This window comes from Sus scrofa, chromosome 18, assembly GCF_054392235.1.
Source record: "Sus scrofa isolate SSC_HxYL_T2T_F1_AM1 chromosome 18, Sscrofa_HxYL_maternal_Yorkshire_Landrace_v2.0, whole genome shotgun sequence".
In the NCBI taxonomy this organism is placed as follows: domain Eukaryota; kingdom Metazoa; phylum Chordata; class Mammalia; order Artiodactyla; family Suidae; genus Sus; species Sus scrofa.
Window position 1 is genome coordinate 32,038,383 of NC_139400.1, and position 23,286 is coordinate 32,061,668.

The 23,286-nt window shown below is 37.1% G+C and overlaps 2 long non-coding RNA genes across 3 annotated transcripts in view; one reads left to right on the plus strand and one right to left on the minus strand.

The window, feature by feature from the left end:
- LOC102164498 (uncharacterized) overlaps positions 1–23,286 on the plus strand; it is a 137,123-nt gene that overhangs the window by 40,100 nt on the left and 73,737 nt on the right. The window lies entirely within an intron of this gene.
- The window catches only part of LOC110257515 (uncharacterized), a 302,560-nt gene continuing 293,587 nt past the window's right edge, over positions 14,314–23,286 (minus strand). Inside the window, exon 3 of the long non-coding RNA XR_014834370.1 lies at positions 14,314–14,472. This is a non-coding gene — a long non-coding RNA (uncharacterized LOC110257515). The remainder of the gene's footprint in view (positions 14,473–23,286) is intronic.

Below are 23,286 nucleotides of genomic sequence, written 5' to 3' on the forward strand. Positions count from 1 at the left end.
CATTTGATACAAGGTCTAATCCAAGTTCACATATTGCAGTTAATTGTCATGTCTCATTAGTCTCCTTTAATGTGAAAACCTTCCCCAGCCTTTTGTCAGTTTTTATAACATTGATGTAGGAAAAATACCTGTTTGTGGTTATCTGAACCTAGAGTCAAATTCTTTGGTAGCAGTTTCCAAGATTATTCCCAATCATGTGGGCTGGATTTTGTGACTTGCTTTTGACAAACAGAATATGACTAAAGTGACAGGATTCCCATCACTTCTAAGATTATATTACAAGAGATCTAATTACCAACCTCACATCCTTGCAAATACCCAAATGGTCTCATCAATAGGCCCATTCTCAATATAAAGACGATTTAGTCTTATCCTCCTAAAATACCAAAGGTCTGAATACCAGTGGAATATATTTTTTTTAATTTCCAACAGTTTTATATCAACTCATCTGATCTTATTTTCAGAATCATATTAGACTTTTCCTCTTTTACCATTGTATGTATCATCTCAGCCCTTGTCTAATAAATAGCAAATTTTTAATAAATCTGTTGCTTTTTAACAAAGTATATATGTAAATAAAACAATAGATAGATTTGTATATAATAGTATAATATAAATATGTAATATATAGTAAAAGCCTGTATTGGCACAGTCTGTTACCAGCTCAACTAGCTCATTTAATTACCTATTCTTACCCTTTGAATGATTACCTCATTTTCAATTAGAATTCCTGCCATAATTTGAAGAGTCCCTCCTCTTTAAAAGGTATTTGTCAGTGATACAAAGGTTTTTCCAGATACTGGGATCTACCTCTTTCCCCATATCTAGTCAATTTGCACCTATTAATATACTATCAAAATTATTTTGGAAATATCTCTGTAATAATCCTTTTCTGCACCTTTTTGCTGGGCTTTTATAGCCTCATGTCCAGCTGCCTGTAACAGCAGAGAAAATTTCTTCTGTTCTTGCTATTCATTATCACTGAAGACATGAGGCTTTCTTATATAAAAACTAGACTTAGAAACCTTTTTGAGAATGTCATACCACCATCTTACCTGTGTATCCAGCACACCACCTGAATATTAAGCCCCTCAGAACCCCTGGAGTATCCCCCGAAGTATCCCCTCTTCAAAGTAAAGGAAGGCATTAGAACAGCAGTTGTCAAATATTTTAGTTCCAGGGCCCCTTTCCCCTCTTACAAATCACTGAGTATCTCAAAGAGCTTTTGTTTAGGTCTGTCACAGCTATCACCATTTATCACACTGGAAATTAAACCGAGAAAATGTGTAAATATTTATTAATTCATTTAAAAGTAATCATATTAACCCCATTATACATGAACATAAATAACATACTTTAGTGAAAAAAAACTACATTTACTGGTAATAAAGATATTCATTAGAAGAATTGTGTTGTTTTACTTTTAATCTATAAATATGTATCTTATTAGATGCCAGTTAGATTCTCATATCTGGTCTACAGTCAGCCCATTAAAATATACTGCTTTGGTTGAAGTATGAAAAAAGCAGCTCAGCCTCAGGCAGTACATAGAAAAAGGAGTACATTAATTGCTTTTTCAGATAATTTATCTTTAAAACTTTTATAAAACTTTGTAAGTGGTAGTTTTTTAAAGATTAATTGCAGCTATATATTTTAATAAACTTTTAATATTCCATCAAAATGTTGCACTCTATTACTTTTAAATCCATGGCTCCTTTTTCACTTGAAATGTGCCTTTTATTCATGCATATGTGATTTTGTAGCATCATTCATTAGCTCTGAAAAATACTGGTTTACTGAGTTGTGCAGATCTTCTGCACATTTCCTAAATATCAAAAAACCACATTTGTTAATAACCTCACTAATCTTAGAAAATCCAACACTGTTAAACACTTAGTGGCTGGGAGAAGTTTAAAAAAATTAAATTTTGCTTGAAAGTTTCAGTTACATCGCTGGCAACAAAAACTGTCAGTTGTTTTTTCTAGAGTGACAGGTTCATTTCATTTGTTTTTGAGAAAATATCTGCCAAATACCTACTTCTTTTTTTAAGCAGTTTTATAGTTCATGTACTATAAAATTTACCTATTTAAATTTTTAAATTCGGTGGTTTGCAGTTTATTCACAGCAGTGAGCCACCACCGTACAATTTTAGAACATTTAATCATCCCTAAAAGAAAGCTCATATCTATTAGCATTCACCCCATTTTGACACACTCCCCAAATTGTAGAAACCTACTACTGTCTATCTCTGTGGATTTGTCCATTCTGAACCTTTCATATAAATGGACGCATATGATATGTGGTCTTTTGTGACTGGCTTCTTTCACTTAGCATAATGTTTTCAAGATGCATCCATGCTGCAGCATGCATCAGTACTGCATTTTTTAATGGTTGAATAATATCCCATTATATGGATATATCATATTTTGATGGTCATTTGGTTGTATCCACTTTTGGCTATTATGATTAATGCTTCTTTGAATTTTGTGTACATATTTTGTGTGGGGGCATTTATTTTCAATTTTCTTGGGTATACAACTAGGAATGGAATGCTGGATCATATAGTAATTCCAGGCTAGGGGTTGAATCAAAGCTGCAGCTGCCAGCCTGTGCCACAGCCACAAAACAAGATCCGAGCCGCATCTGCTACTTACACCACAGCTGATGGCAACACTGAATCCTTAACCGAATGCGGCCAGGAATTGAACTCATGTCGTCATGGATACTGGTTGGGTTTGTTACTGCTGAGCCATGATGGGAACTCCCTGCTTATCTTTTTTATTACAGCGATTTTGGTGCCTATGAAGTAGCATTGTATTGTGCTTTTGGTCTGCATTTTCCTGATGGCTAATGAAGGTCAGCATCTCTTCATGCAGTATTGGTCATTTATATATTTTCTTTTGACATATTTCTAATCAGAACCTTTGCCCATTTAAAAAATAGGGTATTTGTCTTTTTATTGTTTAGAGTTTTTTATATATTCTGGATACTAGACCCTGATCAGCTATGCAATTTGCAAATCTTTCTTCCATTCTGTGAGCTGTCCTTTTTCTCTTCTGATGGTATCCTTTGAAGCACAACAGTTTTTAATTTTAATGAAACTCAACTTATAAATTTTTTTCTTTTGTCAGTTGTGCTTTCATATCTAAGAAACTTTTCCCAACCTATAGTCACGAAGATTTACTTCTGTATTTTATTCTATGGATATATAAGTTTCAGCTTTTACATTTCAGCATATGAGCCATTCAAGCTAATTTTTGTATGCAGTATGAGGCAGGGTTCCATTTCATTCATTTTCATATGGATGCTTAATTCTCCCAATACCATTCCTTGAAGAGATTCTTCTTTCTCCATAGCACTCTTCTCAAAAAAATCAGATGGCCACAGTTAATTGGTTATCTCTAGCTTCTTGGTTCTGTTTCATTGATCTATATGACTTATTCAGTACCACACTGACTTGATTACTGTAACTTAGTGGTGAGTTTTGAAATCAAGAAGGATGAGTCCTCTGACTTTGTCCTTTTTAAAAATTGATTTGCATCTTCCAACAACTTCTGAATAATCATGGTTTGTTGGTTGGTTGTTCCTTCAAGTAAAAAATAGGTACTGTGGTAAAGTGGCTAGCTCCACTCTTAAGCTCACAAGTGCTTTTGTTCCAGACAACCACTGAACTTTATGATACATAGCTCTATTTTCTCTTTATCACACAAAATATCAAATAATGTGTACTCAAAGTCTAAAATTTAATAAAATTAACATATTTCACTACTTTATTCAGACTTTTTTTAGAGAAATCTACTTTTTAATATTTATTTTACAAGTGTGTGTGAGAACACAGTGATCACTAGTGCCCCCACCTTGGTTCCAGTTAAGTCAACAGCCGTTTTGCTCATCACTGAATTTACACCATCTGTACAAATCTAAACACAGTAAAAAAGTAAAAATTTTTATGCATCTATTTGGTAATACTAAGCCTGGTAAAAGAAATCTGTGAGAGGAAACTTTTAAAATGCCCTTTTACTGCCCACGTAACTTCAGAAAAACTGTCAATAAAGATTTAATTCATATTTTATCACAGATCTTTTAAACTAAATGTAGTCAAAATAATTGTCCAAGTAATCTTGTCATGATTATGAGTATTTACCACCAATAGAAGATGTAGTTTTATTATTAGTGCTATCATTATTTGGGGTGGATAAGGATACTTTTTAGATCTTTTAAGATATTTCCTTGACCTAGAATTGTCTGTGATTTTGTAATAAGGTATTTTCTGTATACAGTGCAATTTGTGGCTATGGCATTTGAGATAGCATAAAATATTTTAGACAAAATGTCCTTTCAGTGAAATTTACATTTTTTCTACTTGTAATTACCAAATGCCAGAATTAATTTTTCTCAGATAATTATTCCTTTAGCATAGTTGACAATCCTAGGCATTTAACTCATTCATTAAAATGCAATAATGATTTCTCCAATGGTTTTCTCTACCAGTAATGACACGCATTATCACACATCACTAATTTCCATGAAGAACAATGAGATACTATTTTATTGGTATTTACATTTACAGGACCTCACTTCGTTGTGTGCTTGTGAAGAAAACAACAAAAAGACCCAGGTCAAATTAACGTCAGTTTTTTTTTTTTTTCTTAAGGGTTAAATAATTGCCATATTAGTATATGCTTAGTTCTAGAGTTGTTACTAAATATTTTTATTATTGTGTGATTTCATTAATAATTGGAACAAACATATGGCTAAGAATGATAATACTTAAATTATTAAAATAAATATATGATGATAATTATGAGTAAACTTGGAACTAAAAATTTTTTAAAGAAAATATTTGGATTAAATATTCTAAAGTTTTTTATTTAATATTTTGCATTTGCATTTTTTGACATTGTTACTTTTTCCAGTTACTAAGCATTTACTAATTTCAAAATAAGCCAATTAACTTACTGAACTATTTTAAATGCTTTTTTATGTTAAATGTTAAATGTCTTATGGTGCTTGTATTTCTTGTTTACATTAGTACTCACCAAAATAACAGTTACTTCTTGATAAAAGTTAATTTCTGATTTGAGCCACTAAAACAACAGAACTCAAACTTTTCTGTTTTGCCTCAAAAGTCATCTTCAGTTTTATACAATAAAAATGTAGAATTAATAATCAGACTTTATAGCTGGTGGACAGCATATCAAAATGTCTGCATATGCTCATAGATTAAAACACTTATTCAGTTGGAAAATCATTACTTGATATGCAAATATTTCATCTGTTAAGGTGAGCTTTACTCAAAAGGATATGATTTCTCTTTAAGATTACAGCTTCTCATTGCGAAGACAGGCTATTTTCACCCTGTTTGTATGAAGCAGCAGTGACATGCAGGGACTGATTAGCGTAAATCACAGATGTGTTTGCCTTAGGGAAGTAGCAGTAGCCTCGTTTTCCCCATAAAGATGATAGCCAGAATTCAAATTATTTCCAATCCAAAGCCACAGCTGTCCCAGTTCTAGTAGTTCAGTGATTAAATTGGATTATAGTAAAAAGGAAAGGAAAGTTCAACCTGTGAACATTTACTGTCTATATGTTTTTTCCTATCTAAAGCTAAAAATAATGATTCTGTATGTTACTAGGGATTGACTCTCACTAGGCTAACATCAGTAGGCAATTCATTTGTACAGTACTTGAAAAATTCATTTGCATCAGCCATCAACACATGGATGCATAATGAGGGTGGGTATTTTTCAGGAAGAGAACACACATTTAATTTGACATTTTCTTGTTGAACTTGAGACAGCCAGCTTCCCTGGCTTAACTCCATCTTTTCATCCTACCAAACTTTCCCTCCTACTCATCAAATAATCATAGCATTCTTCACCATAAAACATAGGCAGATGGGTTCTTGTGTCATTATTTGTAATCTGATTGAAAGATCTGTTTTTGCTTCTCCTGGCCCCCATTCCATAGTTCTCTAAAATCAACATTCAGTGTCTTAAAATCACAGGCTTTCTTTTTTCTTAGCAAAGACATGAAACTTACCAATATTTTTTTTTGTAGCTTATCATGTACTTTATAGTCATGCATAATCTGTGGGTGAGAGTAATTCATATGAAGTGTTGGAAACTCTTTTTCTTAATTCAATAGTAGTAGTACACTTATAACATAGAAAGTACCAAATAAAGGCCATATAATAACAACAATTTTATTGAAGTCAAAACATCTGCCCTTTCTCATAAATGCAAATGCTTCATTATTTAAGCATGCATTTAAGAACCGTTTTTGTTCTGTTTATTCATTATAATTTATTCTGAATTACCTCATAATTGAATTATTTCTCATTTTCTTTTAATAATTGCTTGAAGCATTTAAAAAGCACTGATATTTAAGAGGTTATTACTTAACAGTGACTGTTAGAATTCCTTGGAAATGATTGTCCTAGGTTTCCAGGTTACGTATTTCTTTCCGATTGCCTGAAATTCTTTGGTGAACAAGGGAGGGATATATAATATGTCTCTAAACTGCCCAATCAATACTTGTGTACCCACATCCTTGAATTTTTTTAAACTGTAAATAACTACATAAGTCTCATGTGTAATAAGAGAGCAAGCAAGCCCCACTGGTGACATATGAAATATTAAAAAATACAGTAAGACTAAAAATCAGCTTAAATACTGAGACCTGAAACATTTTTCAAAATGGCACTTTTCCATTTTTCACATTCACAAAAAACCTTGCTTTTTATCCTAGGGAAAGTGAAACTTTCCAAAGCTCATGGCAGTTGATTAGACATAGTTAACTCTTTGCATAAGAAGTATAAGTGTTTGGAATTTTAGCTTGACTAAGATGAAATTCATATTCTATATTTAGCAAGTACACTACCCTGATTCAATCACAAATTATAGAAATAGCTCAGTGGGGGAAAGGAAGGGAAGGTGGCAACTGTATGAGAGAACCGATTTTCCCAGGTCTTTTGTTTGACCTCTTCATTCTCAGTCTACCATCTTTGATTCTGTCTCTCCCATCCATGCAAAACAATTAGAAAGAAAGGTACTATAGGAAATGTATACTTTCTAGAGACAGGCAACACAAAGATTGAAATTTACCAGTGTGTGATTTTCACCAGAGGATAAATACCCCTATCTCTTTTGGTCAGATAAACTAAATGCTTATTATACTTTAAGTTGCCTACTGCATACAGTAAGTTGTTCAGTATAAGGAAAAGTTAATTCTGGAAAGGTAAAAATCTCTGCTTCAGAAAGTCCATAGTAAGAACAAGTTGACACAGCTATTTCTGATAAGTAAGTGATAATTTACAAAAATGAGGCACAAATGTTAAAAAGATTTTTAGTGGGAGTTCCCTCCGTGGCTCAGCAGTAACAAACCTGACTAGTAACCATGAGGATGCTAGTTCAATCCCTGGCCTTGCTCAATGGTTTGGGGATCCAGCATTGCTGTGTGCTGTGGTGTAGATTGCAGACAAGGCTCAGAACCTTCCTTGCTGTGGCTGTGGTGTAGACCGGCGGCTATAGCTCCAATCGGACCCCTAGCCTGAGAACTTGCATAAGCTGAGGGGCGGCCCTAAAAAAAAAAAAAATAAATAAAAAGACAAAAAAGATTTTTACTCAACTGATAGTTTTTTTTTTTTTTTAAAGATTATTATCTAGCATCATGTAGTGACAAATTCATCATACATGTATTTTGGGGAATAAGAAACAGTGCCGATTTAGGCTCTGGCTTGATTGGATATCACCTTGGTTATGTTATTGAACACCTCTGATTTGAGATTTATTGCCTAAGAGAACAGAATTAATTGAACAATCTCTAATCAACAGTCATTCTGTATTATTTGTTATTAAAGAAAATGTCCTTTTTAAGGACAGATGTTTTCACAGTATTCCTGTTAAAATGCCTCCTTGTTTATCATATCTTTTCAATTTCTGTACTTAAGGTGCTCTTCTATTTCTTCAAGGCATATGTATGTGTGTTTTTTTTTGTTGTTAAATGAATAACATTTATTTTTTCCACATGGTTAAGCACTTTTCATGGATAGCTAGCTCTTCACAGCACTGTCTGAAGTATTATAATTATGCCTATTTTCCGGGGAAAGACTTTGAGACACAGTGGGATTCAGTCACTAACCCAGGGTCACCTTAACAGTACACAGGGAACAGATTTAAGGCCACACAGTCTGACACTGGCCCACTTTCTTAACCACTCCACTGCACTTACTACTCGCCAGCATTGCTGATTTCACACTACTCTCCATATCTTTCCAAATGCTTCTTTTTCAGGACAGGTTGATATCTTTGTTTCAAAAACAGAAGATTGGAGTTCCCGTCGTGGCGCAGTGGTTAACGAATCCGACTAGGAACCATGAGGTTGCGGGTTCGGTCCCTGCCCTTGCTCAGTGGGTTAACGATCCGGCGTTGCCGTGAGCTGTGGTGTAGGTTGCAGACGCGGCTCGGATCCCGCGTTGCTGTGGCTCTGGTGTAGGCCGGTGGCTACAGCTCCGATTCGACCCCTAGCCTGGGAACCTCCATATGCCGCGGGAGCGGCCCAAGAAATAGCAACAACAACAACAACAACAAAAAAAAAACAAACAACAACAACAACAAAAAAAAAAAAAAAAAAAAAAAAACAGAAGATTATGTGCTCATTCCCAACTGCAAGTCTTTACCTCTTGTCCCCTCATCTTGAATGCTTTTCTTGAATCTCTCGTTTCTAGGCTCCAAATGACACGGTGCTCCAGGTAGCCATTGCATCAGTGATCAGAGTTGGCCTCGTGTCATCAGGTGTATATGGCAACGGCTGCCAATTCAATTGCAAGGCCCTGATGGTTCTCTTGAGCACTTTTGCTGTGCAAGACTCCTCAGCTAACATGATGTTTGCCCCAAATTTGCAATGTTCCTGATTCTCTTACAGTTAAATGTACCACTAAATCTCTCTAGGCAAAAGCTCGAAGGAATTCTAAATTACTCCCTCTCCTCAGCATTTGCACCCAGTCCCCCAAACCTGCCAGTTTTGCTTCCTTCATGTCTCTCAAATCCCATTCTTCTCAATGCTCTTAGTCATTGCCCTAAATTCTTGTTTTTTGTCTGATGTATCACAAAAACCTTTTTTTTTTGGTCTTTTTCCAGTGCCGCTCCCACAGCACACGGAGGTTCCCAGGCAAGGGGTCTAATCAGAGCTGTAGCTGCCTACACCAGAGGCACAGCAATGCCAGATCCAAGCCGCGTCTGCGACCTACCCCACAGCTCACAGCAATGCCAGATCCTTAACCCATTGAGCGAGGCTAGGGATTGAACCTGAAACTTCATTGTTTCTAGTTGGATTTGTTAACCACTGAGCCACGACAGGAACTCCTCACAAGAGCCTTCTTTGCTCCCTGCATCTCCCATCATGCCCGTTTCCAGTCTTTCCAGTGTAAATCTGGCAGAGTCATCTTCAAAAGGTTAATCTTTCAGTTTTCTCCCATAATTTTCAGTGTAAAATCTAAACTCTTTATTGTAACTTCTAAGGCTTTTTCTGACCTCCCGCTCTACCTCTCTCACCTCTTTTACTGACACTCTTTCCCTCAGGCGAGGTTCAGCAACCTTCCAAGTCTCCCAGCCCCTCGTCCGTATTCCTCCGCGAGAACTAACAAAGCAGGACCATGTTCTCCCAGTGCTTAGGGCCCCAACACCTAGATAGTTTGATAGAATACTTAAGAACTCATACTTTGAAGCCACACAAACCTGATTTGAATTACTGGTCCACCAGTTACTAGCTTAGTTGGATGAGCTTGGACAAGTAGTGTGACCTCCCTGATTTTAGTTTCCTCATCTGTAAAATGGGCAGAATTAAAGGGCCTATCTTACAGAGTTGTTAGGAATGTTAAATAAGATAATTAATGAAAAGCCCTTACTCCCGATGCCTGGGATACAGTAATTGCTTCATGGATGTTGATATTACAACTAACATAATGCCTAGAATTGAATAAATGGAATAATAATGAAATTTTAAAATGAATTAAAAAATGAATGAATGAATGAATGAACAGAGTGTATGGAATTAGATCTAAAGAGAAAGATGAATGCTCCAGGTTGATGACAGAGCTTCAGGATGAGGTCAGATAAATAAGCAACACTTCAGATTTGTCCATTTTCTATCCTTCAAATTTGTTGCATAGTTGATACTATTTTAATACAAAAGAGACCATCCAAAGCATATTTTCTGTCAGGTTTTCATTTTATCTTTCCACTGCCGTGTCCTTCTTGCTACTTGAGAGGTACTTTTTACTACTTCCAAGATTGTGGTCTTTGTGCGTCTTTACTGAATTAGAATAAGCACAATGCATTTCTATTGATGGGGCCATCTGAGATTCCTGGCCTGGAGGGGCATGGATGAAGGAAAGCTGGTGTCAGCACATTTGCAGCACGTCAGAGAACAATTGAGCAGTGTGCAGGGTCTGTGCAACTGCTTGCTCTCATTAGAAACTTTTTAAATGTTTGCCTGTTTGCCAGTGGCGAAGATGGCAAACTTCAAGTAATTGGAAACAAAATTTTTATTGTCCCTTGTAGTTCTATAAAAAAAATGGTAGGGAATATGTTATTCTTTTTTTTCTGAATGGCTCTCCACTTTAAACCTTTGGTCAACAGTCAGTGTCTATAGTCAGTATCTGGAGTCCTTAGGAAATGGGATGACAGGGATTAACAGGTATTTCTGTAAGTGATGAAGTGTAAATAGCAGCTTACATAAACTCTTTATAATTTACCCTGTGATTCCCATATATGATGCCATTTGGGCTCTTTCCCATATATGATCTCCTGTGGGGAGGGGAGCTATTTTTCTTAACCTTCTTTTACACTTGAGAAAAATTTAGGATAATTGAGTATCAGTTAATTGCCCACTTTCACATATTAGAAGTGCCATTGTTAGGATCATTTATGGTGAATCACATACCCTTCCCTGCTCACCTCCAAATCATCTTAGAGCCTGATTTTATAATGGATTTAAAAACTGAAGAGGCAAGAAATATTTACTACCATTGATTAAAAGGCAGAGATGTGGCATATGTGTTTCACCCAAGGCTAATTTAAGACAATACTTTTAGGGAAGTGTGTACTATAGGGTCAGGGAGTTTGTCTAGACAGTTGTTGCCTGGAGAAAGTGGAGCAAGGAAATTAGAGAAAAAGTAACCACATCAATGACTTTCTCTTCCTCTTGCTCCAGCCACCATTTTCACTTGGCTTCTGATGAAATGAAAATTCCTATTTTAAGGTGAGACAAGGAAATTTAAACATAAAAATTTTCTCTTCCTGGTTTGGTCTCCTCCATCCCCTTTAATGTACAATGCATCAGCATTATGCATTAGCCAGACCTCCTCACTTGCAAAACTACCTGAACAACCATAAAAATCAATTTTTCTTCTTCTGGAGCTAGTCATGTAACTCCATTGAGGATAACATTCCTTTCTCAGTCCTATAAGGGGTCAGGATGACCCACCACTTACCTTGTGGGTGCAGACACCTTTATTGTACTTTATGTACAGTGGCAGTATATCATCTCCCTTAGAGATGGTGACTGACAGAGAACAGACTGGTTAGGTGATGGGCTTGGGGGGACAGGTGGATAGCAGGCCACACCTAATGCAAGTTTATGGCTTAAGTGCTTATAATAGTATTAATGTTACTAGCTATGTTACTTGTATTCTGCCTGTTTTACAAGATTTTTGTTTCTTGCATTCCCAATGCGTGGCTGAGCCTCAGATAAAACTAATGATTAGGCAACTTGAAACAATTGACCAAATATGTTGTCCTGTAAGATCAATGACTGAAATAGTGTTCCTCTTGACATGGGAAGAAGCAACCAGAGGGAGCCATTTCCTGAACTTTTACAGACGAGTAAGACGGGGTGTCCAGAGGCTTTTAACTACTGTTAACAGGCCCTAGTCTAGTAGTAGCACATTGAGTGGCCTATCAACGAGATCCTTGCTTGACCTGGGAATGAGCATTCCTAGTACGTTGAGACAAATTTGTCACAAAATAACTCCCAAACCTTGGTGGAAATTAAGACCAAAAGGGAAGGGGTTGTAAAATAAAAATGTTGCCCACCATCCAGTTCTACAAGAATCAAGCCCTAAGCCAGTGCAGTGACTGACCTACAGTATACCCTGAAAGGAATTCAGGGCCAAGATCTGGATGAGCCACTCTGTGTTCTGGGAAAACTGGCAGGACAGGCCTTTCAGATAGATAATTTCAGGAGAAATTTTTTATGAGCCTAGATTCTTGCATCTTCTTCTACTTAGAAAAGCACTAAAACCAGAGTTCCTATTGTGGCGCAGCAGAAACAAATCTGTCTAGTATCCATGAGGATGTGCGTTTGATCCCTGGCCTTGCTCAGTGGGTCAGGGATCCAGTGTTACCATGAGCTGTGATGTAGTTTGCAGACGTGGTCTGGATCTGGTGTTGCTGTGGCTGTGGTATAGGTGGCAACTGTAGCTCTGATTAAACACCTAGCCTGGGAACTTCCATATGCCACAGGGACAGCCCTAAAAAGCAAAAGAAAAAAAAAAAAGGAAGAAAGAAAAGCAATAAAACCATTAACTAGGATGCTGCCTGTTCCTTGTGACTCAGAGCAACCTTCTACTGAGATATGTGCTTGATTGCACACTCCCCTTTCTTTAAAATCACATACATGCTGGCCTCCCCCTTTGCCTCTTTGGAACAGTCCTTAGAGCTTTCTGAAAGACTGTCTCCCAGGTTCTAACCTCAGGTTGGCTCAAATAAAATTTTGCCTAACTTAGATTGACTATTGATTATTTATTTATTTTTTTTGCAGACACTGCCACACCACAACATGAACTGATTCATTAGTGAGAATTCTGAGCTTGCCCTGGGATCTGTTTTATATTCTCAGACCTCAATTCCCATCAGGACTATAAGGATCTCCCAGACCAAACAACCTTCACTTCAAAATTATGTCATATTCTAAATTACCAATGCTTAAAATACTTACCATCACTCTTAGATTTCTGATGCAAGCCTTCTACCATTTTTTTTTTCTTCATCTTTTGACGCACCCTCGGCATATGGAGACTCCCAGGCAAGGGGTCGAATTGGAGCTGTAGCAATAGCAATGCCAGATCTGAGCCATGTCTCTGACCTACACCACAGCTTACGGCAATGCTGAATCCTTAACCCACTGAGCAAGGCCAGGGATCGAACCTGCATCCTCATGAATACAAGTTGGTTTGTAAACCATTGAGCCATGATAGGAATTCCCTACTATTGTTTTTTAATCTTTATTAGAACTTTCTCAAAGTCACTCCTATTTGTGTCGTGATTTTCTATAGTCTTAGCATGAGTATTTGTGGCTCTGAATTTGTCACATCTTTCTTGTCCTGCACCCCCAGTGGCATACTCAATGACTGGTATTGAGACCTACAATATAGTAGAGGCACAAAGATGAATGCAAAAACTTCCCTGACCTCACCATTGGTTGAGAGAGATACCAGTGATGTTTCTAAAACAGATATTTGTATTTGGGTCACTCCAGATCATTGCTGGCTCCTTCCAAGGAAATCTGACTCTTTGTTCACCAGAAACAGGGTTTGTTCTAGTGAGTAAGGCCACAGCTGCTGCTGGAAAGGCCTTGGTAATCCCTTTACCTACAGTTCACCCATCAACAGACTATAGGAATTAAATCACTTAGCAACCCTGTGGTGAATTTAATCCACTAGGACTCAGTATTATTCTAGTCCCCCAGTATATAAATTCTTCAGTCATCTCCTCTTTCCTGTAGCCTCTTTCCTGCAGCCTCAGGTCCCTTTTAGTCCTCGTACCCCTGATCTGTCCTAATGCTTCTTTTGGCACTGCCTTCTGGTCGTGATTTCTATATTCTACTTTTTTTCTTTGTGATCATAGTTTACAAACTTTCCTATGTTTACTACAACTGATGGCCTTAATTCAAAAGGAGACTGTCCTTACATCAACACTTCTCCTGTTCAAGTGGGGAAATCTAATATCATGAAGGAGGTAGTCACAGGCATTTGTGTGTATTTATGGCTCATGTGTAAGAATTCTCAAAAATAGTTGTTTGTTTTGGTGTTGTTTTTTATTGTGTGTGTGTGTGTGTGTGTCTTTTTAGGGTTGCAACCACACCATATGGAGGTTCCCAGGCTAGGGGTTGAATTGCGCTGTAGCCACTGGCCTCTGCTGCAGCCACAGCAACTCCAGATCCGAGCCACATCTGTGACCTACACCACAGCTCATGGCAATGCCAGATCCTTAACCCACTGAGCGAAATCAGGGATCGAACTTGGGTCCTCAGTGATTCCAGTTAGATTTGTTTCTACTGAGCCACGACAGGAACTCCTGATGTTGTTTTTGGAAGCCATGGTGTGAGAGTTCCCTAGATGTGTTCGTACAATCTGGAAGGGCATCCATAGTAAGCATCTGCCACATGCTGGATCTTCAAGTATCAGAGTACCTGTAAAAGTAAGAGCATACACATAAATCATTTGCTTAGGTCCAAGCTAGTCTAGGCAGTAAAGTCTTCTCTCTCTGACCAAGAATGTGTCCACTTCACTCATAATCACATCACTTTTAAAGAATATATAGCAAATAGCCTGGCCTCTTGCTGCGATGTATTTTTATTCTTTTGTCTGTGAACTTTTCTGTATTTCTAAACTTCGTTTTTTTCCTTTGTAATTTGGTTTTATCTTCCACTATCTTTTAAAGAGTTTAGTATGTTTGCTTCCTGCTGGGTAAAGCACTGCAAGAAATTGTGTGTCATTTTGCATAACTAAATAATGAAGTGTTCTAGTTACTAGAAAAAAAATCAAGCTACACACATTCAAGAAATACCATATAGGAGACTATACCTAATAATAATCCTGTTCTAAGTCTAATTTATACTTTCTCTGGGTGACTCAGAAGGCAATTCAAGATCACACAGAAAGCTCAGGGACAACATAGCATATTATGGTAAATATGCAGAAGTGTCAGCCAGTGGAGATTTCAGATTCTCTAAGAAATATGCTTTATGTTTAAAAGTAAAAAAAAAAACCATATTAATGTATTATATAATGATGCATATAATATTTATAATGTATATAAATAGAATTATTTGTGCTATTCCTGAGGAAATGATAGAAATAAAATCTCAAGGTCATTTTCTTGAACTCAAGAAACTTCTTGGAGAGAATAAATCTCTATTTCTAGATTTCATTTATCTTCTTTCAAAAATGATACTCATGTTTTTGCCTCTGCCAGTAATATATTTTCTAATTCCAGCTCCTATGTACCCAGCAAGACACAATATTGAAGTAAGAATCACATGAGCACTGAGGTCACAAACCAGGAATGAAATCCTCTTCCTAGCTTTATGACCAAGGATAACTTAATTTTTTTTAACATTTTCTAGTTTTATTTTTCTAATATGTAAAATAGAAATAATTTTTTAGTACATTGAGTTCATGTGAGAGATAAATAAGACAACTTAGGTAAAACATTTAGAATTGTTCCTGGCATATACTTTGGGCTTAGAAAATGCTTTTTAAAATATTATCACTTTTTATTTATTTTTTGGCCATGCCTATAGCATTTGGAAGTTCCTAGGTTAGGGATCAAACTTATGCCACAGCAGTGACCCATGCCACTGAAGTGACAACACAGGATCCTTAATTTGCTCTGCAAGAGAACTCCTTTTTAATCTTTAAATTAAGTAGTTCATAGGTGAGGTCCTATCATTTTGAGATTTAGTGAATACTTCTTTGTTAACTTGAAATGGACCATATCATCTTCTAATGGTTGTTTTTCCAGATGGAAGATGGCTAATCCCTTTAATTGGTGCTTATCATCCTTCTTGTGAACACAGCATCTGGTAGCTGCGGGCGTGATGAAATACTGTGGAGGTAGAGGATTCAGAATCGTCCTAGTCTCTTAGTCTGAAAGTTCTCTCTCATATTGAAGTGAAGTCAGCTTTTTTATATCTTCCTACTACTGCTCCCCTTCTGCATAGACTGTGTAATCATTCCTGTCATTGGACAAAGCTTATATTTAGAAACGGCCATTTGTTTCACGTAACACTTCTCTTTTCCATTTCAACACTGGTTCCTACAAGCTTTTCTGATAACTCTTTTCCCAAACATTTATCGTCCTGGTCACTCTCCTTTGTTGATAGTGTCCTTGGTGGTCTTGGAGGAAGGATATGTTATTCTAGACATTGCAAAGAAATACATGATTCCTTCTTTTTGTGGACACTATATTTCCATCAATGCAGCATATGATTATATTCATTTTGGAAAAATCTCAGTATCCTATTGGATGTTGGGCTTGAACTCAATGACAATATTTGAGTTTTTATTGAAGTATTTGAGTAACAATATTATGTCAGTTTTAGGTGTACAGCAAAGTGATTCAGATATACATACATATTCAGATTCTCTTTTTATTTATTTATTTATTTTTTTGCTTTTTAGGGCCACACCTGCAGCATATGGAAGTTCCCAGGCTAGGGGTCGAATCAGAGCTGCAGCTCCTGGCCTACACCACAGCCACAGCAATGCAGGATTCTACCTGCGGCTGCAGCCTACACCACAGATCACAGCAATGCCAGATCCTTGACCCACTGAGCGAGGCCAGGGATTGAAATGTGTTTTTTATTTTTTTGGCGGGGGAGAGGAGGTCCAATTTAATTTCTCTGTATTTGTGGCTTTTATATACCCTACTGTTGCTTTCAAAAATAAGCGGAGTATGATTTGGGTCCTAATTGAAGAGACTGGAGTCAGGTAAACAAATGAGTTCCTTTCATTTATTTCTCACCCATGTCTTCTGCATGAGATGGGGGTGAAAGACCTATATTCTTCATTTTATTCATTTTCAACTTTAATCTTTCTGACATAGTCTGTTTTATGTGAATGTGTATATGAACTATGACTTAATTGCTATGCTAGGCATTGGCTCTATAGCTGAGATATGTCTAGAGCTTGAAGTCTAAGGGAGAATACAGATATTAAAGACAGTGAGGCAGAGTTGGAGGGTTCTTTGAAGAAGGGGACAAGCAGGGGGAAAAAGGCCTAACACTGACATTTTACTGATCCCTAATGAAATAGCCTAATGACCCCAAATAGTTGCCCACCACACACAGGTTCCAATCAGTTTTTAGTACCTTTTTGTTGTATATAGTCTAGAGTCCCTGGTATTTGTGGGAAACTTTCAAAGACCTTATTCCCCAAAGCATCTCACTCCACAGCTTCTCTTGCTGGAATTTTCAGCATGTCTGTTGTTTGCCCCAACTGATATCCTTTGCTTCAGGTCTTAGTAGCTCATTTATTTTCCTTTCATTGTTTTTGAGGAGTCCCCTGCATAGTGCCTTCGCTCACCTGAGAGAGTTCTTTTTTTTTTTTTTATTACTCAAATGAATTTATCACATCTGTAGTTGTATAATGATCATCACAGTCTGATTTCACAGGATTTCCATCCCACAGCCCAAGCACATCCCCCCACCCCCCAAACTGTCTCCTCCAGAGACCATAAGTTTTTCAATGTCTGTGAGTCAGCATCTATTCTGCAAAGAAGTTCTGTCTGTCCTTTTTTCAGATTCCACATGTCAGTGAAAGCATTTGGTGTCTCATTGTATGGGTGACTTTGCTTAGCATGATAGTTTCTAGGTCCATCCATGTTGCTAAAAATGCTGGTATTTCGTTCTTTTTGATGGCTGAGTAATATTCCATTGTGTATATGTACAACATCTTCTGGATCCACTCCTCTGTTGATGGACATTTAGGTTGTTTCCATGTCTTGGCTATTGTAAATATTGCTGCAATGAACATTGGAGTACATGTGTCTTTGCGAGTCGTGGTTTTCTCAGGATAGATGCCCAGGAGTGGGATTACTGGATCAAATGGAAGTTCTATGTTTAGTTTTCTGAGGAATCTCCATACTGCTTTCCACAGTGGTTGCACCAATTGACAATCCCACCAACAGTGTACTAGGGTTCCTTTTTCTCCACACCCTCTCCAGCACTTATTGTTTGTAGACTTTTGGCTGATGGCCATTCTGTCTGGTATAAGGTGGTACCTCATCGTGGTTTTGATTTGCATCGCTCTAATAATGAGTGATGCTGAACATCTTTTCATGTGTTTCTTGGCCATCTGTCTGTCTTCTTTGGAGAATTGTCTGTTTAGATCTTCTGCCCATTTTTGGATGGGGTTGTTTGTTTTTTTGGTATGGAGCTGCAGAAGTTGCTTATAAATTTTGGAGATTAATCCCTTGTCAGTCGATTCACTTGCAAAGATTTTCTCCCATTCTGTCAGTTGTCTTTTTGTGTTTTTTAGGGTTTCCTTTGCTGTGCAGAAACTTTGAAGTTTGAGTAGGTCCCATTTGTTTATTTTTGTTTTTATTGTCAATACTCTGATAGGTGGATCTGAGAAGATGTTGCTGTGGTTTATGTCAGAGAGTGTTTGGCCTATGTTTTCCTCTAGGAGTTTGATAGTGTCTGGTCTTATATCTAGGTCTTTAATCCATTTGGAGTTGCTTTTTGTATATGGTGTTAGGGAGTGTTCTAATTTCATTCTTTTCTATGTGGCTGTCCAGTTTTCCCAGCACCACTTATACTACCCAAGGCAATCTACAGATTCAATGCAATCCCTATCAAATTACCAAGGACATTTTTCACAGAACTTGAACAAAATATTTTAAAGTTTGTTTGGAAGCACAAAAGACCCAGAATAGCCAAAGACATCCTGAAAAAGAAAAATGGAGCTGGAGGAATCAGGCTCCCAGACTTCAGACTATACTACAAAGCAACAGTTGTCAAAACTGCATGGTACTGGCACAAAGACAGACATATAGATCAGTGGAACAGGATAGAAAGCCCAGAATTAAACCCACGCACCTACAGCCAACTCATCTATGACAAAGGAGGCAAGAATATACAATGGAGAAAGGACAGCTTGTTCAATAAGTGGTGCTGGGAAAACTGGACAGCCACATGGAAGAAAGAGTTCTGTTGTAGGTAAAATAGAGGCAAGCCCTTTGCTCTAGTCCATCAGGGAGCTCCCAGGGAGGTCAGAAGAGGCAGACTCAATTTTTTGAGAACAAGATTCTCTCTGCCCCTTCCAGAACCAGAACGAATATTGGGAATGAGGGCTGCCACACTGCAGAGGGCACATGGGGCAAGGGGAAGTCAAAATACCATAAAAACCTCCCTCTGGGTTTCAGTCACTGCTTTCCTATTTAAGCATTCGTGTGGCTGCTATAAACCTCTGTCTGTGTATTATTCTAGAGTTCTGATCCTGCATGGGTTTTTTTGCCCGATTTTTTTGGTGTTTCTGGGGCGAGACAGACCTCTGGAAATCCCTGTTCTGCCATTTTCCCTGATGTTACTCTCTCAACTCACATGTTTTACTAAAAAGTCATGTCTGAGTGTTCTCCCATTTAAACACAAAAAACTTCTTCTTTATTTTTATATCAGTACAGCATTCCATTGTGTAGTTCTACTCTGGGGATTTAAACATCTCCTATTGCTATACATCTGGCTTGTTAGCAGCCTTTTGCTGTGACAAGTGATATATAATGAATAGCCTTAAAACATGTTATTTCATATATCTTCTTGCAAATTTTATAATAAATTCTGAATGCATTAATGCACCAATGGATATGTGCATTTTTAATTTCAGAAATATTGCCAAATCATGTTATATATGGCTCTTATCAGTTTACATATTTACTGATAACATATAGGAACTTATGGTTTATTGTAGGCTTTCCAACAAGTGCTTCATCAGACTTTTTCTTCTTTTTCAATTTGATGCAGTATAGCTTTTTTTTGCATTTCTTCTGTTATTAATGAAGTTTAGTATCTTTCAGTAAGCTAGAGACCTACTTTTATTTTAACTTATGTGAATCGTCTGTTTATTTACTGCACATATTTTTATGGCCATTTTTCCCATTGGTTTGTGAGAACTTTTTGTATTGGGAGAGCACTCATAATATTTCTATACATATTATTGCTGTTTTCCATTTTTTCTTTTACTTTGTACTTATTGATTTTTCCATGCAGACTGTATTAAATTGTATTGATCATTTTTAAATGTTTCCTGGGCTTGTTATAACAGTTAGAAAGGCCTTGAAAACAAGGGGATTACAAAAAAATTTCATGATTTCTTCTAGGTTTTTTAAGATTCACTTACTAAATATAAATATCTTCTTAGGCTATTTCTTACTATAGTATAGGAGGTTTGGATCCAACTTCAATTTTTCCAAATTGAGTATCATTGGAATCTAGTTGACTCAAAACCACTTACTGAGTAATTCATTCCTCCCTCCTCTCCTCATCCTATGCACTCATTTGAAGTCCCAAATGATAAAACATGAAATCTCCATAATATTTGGATATATATTTATGTAAATTTTCTCTTAAGGGATTATGTCCTATCAGATCTGAAAACAGATTTTCTCCAATGTATTAACAGTGTATTGTGGGCCATCTTTTATACTGTTCAACTTTCATTTTCTCATTAGTAATCTTTGCTAATCACCTTTTATGGCAGTCCCACCATTAGAATGTAGATAACTGGTTCAGAAACTTTGAGGGCTGTCATTCTTCTTCAGGTGTTCATGATCTTTGCCAGGTAGCCTTGTAGGGTCCCTCCCACTCTGACTCAGGTTTGTGAGCCAAATAAATACTTTTTTCTTAAGCCACTGGATTTTGGAGAGAATTGGTATCCAACATTTAGGGTGACTAACTCTTATCAAAACCAATCTCTGTAAATTAAGTAAGAAATACAAGTCAGTTTTTTGGAGTCTTTTCCATCTTCAGAAACTAAATTCTTGCATGCTATCCTGGCTTACATAGGGGCTGGTTATAACTGAGGCACTCTGCAATAAATGATTTTGTGAAACAAATCCTTATCTTTTCTCCTGTATGTATCTCTCAGCTTGATTTAAAAATGTTTCTCTTGGCATAAGGAAATCTTTTCAAATGGGGTTAAAAATAAGCTGGATTACATTTGGAGAAATCTGGGTAAACTAAAGCTGTGAGATCTCAACAAATAATCACCAAAAGACTATAAAGAATAAGCCGGATGTCAAAACAATTATGTGGGCTTTGGCATCAACTGGATGATTTTTGTCTCCAAGAAAGAAGACTTTCTCATTTACAATATAAGTTAACTCTTCATTTCCAAAAATCTTGGATAATTAATGAAAATACCTAAATAACTTATAGGAATTTTGTGAATTAAAAAAATATCTTAAATGCTGTAGTTGAAACATGTCAAGCGTGAACTGGACCACAGTTTATAAAACTTTTTTTCTTTTTCTATTTTCTTCAGGGCTGTACCTGTGGCTTGTGGAAGTTCCCAGGCTAGGGGTTAAAACGGAGCTACAGCTGCTGACCTATACCACAGCCACAGCAATGCCAGATCCGAGCTGCATTTGGGACCTACCTTGTAGCTTGTGGCAACATCGGATCCTTAACCCACGAGTGAGGCCACGGATTGAACCTGCATCCTCAAGGATACTAGCTTACGAACCTGTAGGTCAGCTGAGGGTCTCTTCTGTTCTTGACCACTTGTCTAGGGTGGGCTGGGTTTGGGTTGATCTTGAATGGCCTTGACTGAGATAGCTCATCTCTTTTCCATGTGTCTCATCTTCTAGCAAACTAGTGATAGCATGTCCTTCTCATGGGTGGCAGAAAACAGGAGAGAGCCCAGTTGTGCCAGTGATTTTCAAGCCTGTGTTTGTCTGAGCAGGTCACATCGCTGACCCCAGAGTCAGAGTGGGAGGGCCCTATAAAGTTACATGGCAAAGAGCATGAACGCTGGAAGAAGTGCATTCTGCAATCTATCACTGTGATTATCCTAGGATTGTCGTCACTACTGCACAAAATGTATACTATTTGCAGGTCTGCTGCTTCCAGAGAAGCCGAATTACTTCAAAGCTGTTAACACCTCATGGGGGAGTGCAGAATTAAAGCTGTACTGCCTTATGGTACCAGGTCCCATACACAGTGCACTCAAATACTCAAAGCTCGTGTTGTTGAACAATAATAGGAAAGATGTCATTTGGGAACATTATTCTGATACTAAGGTCTACTAAAACTTTAACAACAATGCGATTCAGATTTTCCTAGATTTATCTCTTAGGAGAAATAAAGGAAACTCAATTAAATGTTGAATTATTGCTCTCCAGCAACCTATTTGTGAAGGATAATGATCTCACCTAGAAGATAAAAGTTTTCATATGATTAGGTTCTTCAGTCCATGAAGCACTGTCAGACACCCGACAGTAACACGTAAAAGATCTTCCTTCACTTCTTTGGGCTAATTAAGAGGAATGGCATCTCTAAGGAGTCTTCATGCACAGATTCTCCACAAGTACCTTGCTCTGATCTTTTTAGTTACAAGTCGTGACACACAGCGGCTGGGTTTTGTTCAAGATCATGCAGTTTATTTTCAAAATGTAGTACGCATTTTTCTTGTTAAGCTCCTTTGCTAAGCAAGCAGCCTCACTATTCGGCTCGGAATTTGTACAACACAGTTGCAAACTTTTAAAAATATTTCTGTTTTTTCTATCCTATGAAAAGTCTGTTAAAAAAATTCTGCATACTATGATTTACCTCTACACAGATTTTGTTGTGCTTCTCTCAATTTTATAGTCTTGTGATAATCACAGTGTTTTCATGACATTCTAAATTTTCTTCAGTTAAATCTGGTAACCTCACTGTAAATGAAAATATTGTGACATAGCTAATTAATAGTCATAACAGCTGAATTTTATGGGGCACTTAACTTGACTCCAGTGCAACAAAGCTAAACAAGAGTATTCTAATTGCCATGATGTTTATGCTTTGGGCAATCAGGTTTCTAAGAGATCACTTCTTATAGGTGAAAGAAGGGATTGCAGTCATCTTGGGAACCCCTTCCTATGCTGTAGTCTGGAAAGTGCCTCCAGGTGAAAAATCAGAAAGACTGTAGGACTCCTCTCCTTTGTGGTCCTTCTCTCAGATATCACAGAGGTCTTGCACGAATTTGTTTAATGTCTGAAAACAGTTTTATCAACTATTTCCAGTTTTCTATTTATTTATTACAAGAAAATACTTCTAGCATCAGTTACTTGGGCAAGATAGAAGCAGAATTCCTCTGGAATATTGTTTTTCCAAGAAGAAATGAGATTGTAAAAGAATCAGAAAAGGCCAATCCATAGAATTTACCATAGCTTCTCATTTTGATTTTGCCTTTAAAAACTGTCTTTTGGAGGAACATCATCTAAATGCTCCATAGCCTTTGGGGCAATC